The 1,764-nt window shown below is 41.7% G+C and overlaps 1 pseudogene; it reads right to left on the bottom strand.

Moving 5' to 3' along the window:
* On the bottom strand, nucleotides 898-1,531 carry Rps19-ps5 (ribosomal protein S19, pseudogene 5; annotated as a pseudogene).

Below are 1,764 nucleotides of genomic sequence, written 5' to 3'. Positions count from 1 at the left end.
AGAGGCACGGGGAAACTCAAGAGAATGAACGTGTGATCCAATTACATATGCTTCTCTCCTATAGATGAGCTGTTTATAAATATGCATTCTTTATGGGATGAATGGGTAAATTTACTGCAAATATAAAAGCATTCATAGAGGCAATTGTAACAGCTTACCCTTTGGATAATGATTATCAATTTTACCTAAAATGTTTGCCATGCAATAAGCCAAATATCAGTATTCTGCAATAACCAATTTAATTGCTGTTGAAATAAGGAATAATGTTTCATTAGGTTCTTAAGATATTCTTTCCAAAATACTTTCATGATTCGATCCTACAATTCTGTATTAACACAGCAACAGCTTCATAATAGGGTGTTAAAACTTTACTTGGAGATGAAAGATGAATCCATATTAATAGCCCTTTTGCCAAAAAATTGTGGTGGGCACATAAGTAGTAATAATATAAACAGCCAACAATTGATCTATAGTTTATATAATTTATCTGTTGTTGGTTAATGCTTCCTCTACTTCCTGCAAAACTATTCATCCCTCACCAGTTAATTTGCATCTCCCCTTGAGAATATCAAACGAGTCTTAAGTCCTCCTGTGGTGGCTTAAGTAAGGTGTTAGCCAATTACATCTCCTAGAAGCTTTTGAAAATAATCTGAAGTAAATCATCTTTTCTTTCTTGAATTTTCCGTGCCACAATTTTTAGGATATAACTGAGGCCCCAAATATTGAAAAAAATATTGCCTTTGAATCTTTTCTAGAGCAACAACTACTCCCAAATTTTAAAGCCCTTTGTATAAGAGCAAAGGCTTGTAATAAAACACCTTCATAAGGATCAGCTAATAAAATACCCTCCATATAATGAACAATATACACTGAAAGATTCAAAGTCCTTTTTTTTTTTTTTGAATAAGGCAATTTATTAACCCAGCATTCTTTGTTCTAATGCTTCTTGTTGGCAGCTGCCACCTGTCCAGCAATCCTGTCCAGATCTCTCTGTCCCTGAGGTGTTAGCTTGCGGCCCCCATCTTGGTCCTTTTCCACCATTTTCAGCCCCTCCAGGGCTTGGAGGACCCGGCGGGCCACACTCTTAGAGCCTCTGCTGAAGTGGCTGGGTCTGACACCATTTCTCTGCCGTCCTCCATAGATCTTGGTCATGGAACCAACCCCAGCACCACCGCGGAGGTACAGGTGCTGTGCTGTGGAAGCAGCTCATGTGTAGAGCTCTTTATGTTTGGCCAGCTTGACTTGATTCGGGGACTTTCAGCTTCCCGGACTTTTTGAGGAAGGCTGCCAGAGCTCTGAAGAACTGCTGGTCAACGTCTTTTACAGTAACTCCAGGCATCCCTCTGCTGCCCACCTAACCCTCTGGGCTCCCAGATTGCGGTGATCAGGCACGTCCGGGCCTGCCGCTTGCATGTGGCCACAGCTCCAGGGGTCGGAGCGACCCTCACTGGGCTTCCCGTGGTCGCAGCACGAGCACTGGGGCCAGAAAGCCCAGCACCCTGGCCCCTCACACAGTTGAGACCCAGAGCCCTCACTCACCGTGCCCTAACTTCTTGTATTGAAGCAGAAACAGTTTTGTTTTTGTTTTTTTGTTTTTTTTTTTTTACACAATGTAAGGCTATTAGTCATTCCTTGAAGGAAAACTTTCCAATGATATCACTTCATGGGCTCTTTAAAATTAAGAGCTCACTAAAAGCAAACCCTTTACAATCACCAGGATGCAAAGGAACAGTATACAAACAATTCTCCATCTGGTAAACACCT

Source organism: Mus musculus, chromosome 15 (genome assembly GCF_000001635.26).
Source record: "Mus musculus strain C57BL/6J chromosome 15, GRCm38.p6 C57BL/6J".
NCBI lineage: Eukaryota > Metazoa > Chordata > Mammalia > Rodentia > Muridae > Mus > Mus musculus.
The sequence above is the reverse complement of the archived record's forward strand: the minus strand, read 5'-3'. Positions and strand labels throughout refer to the sequence as shown.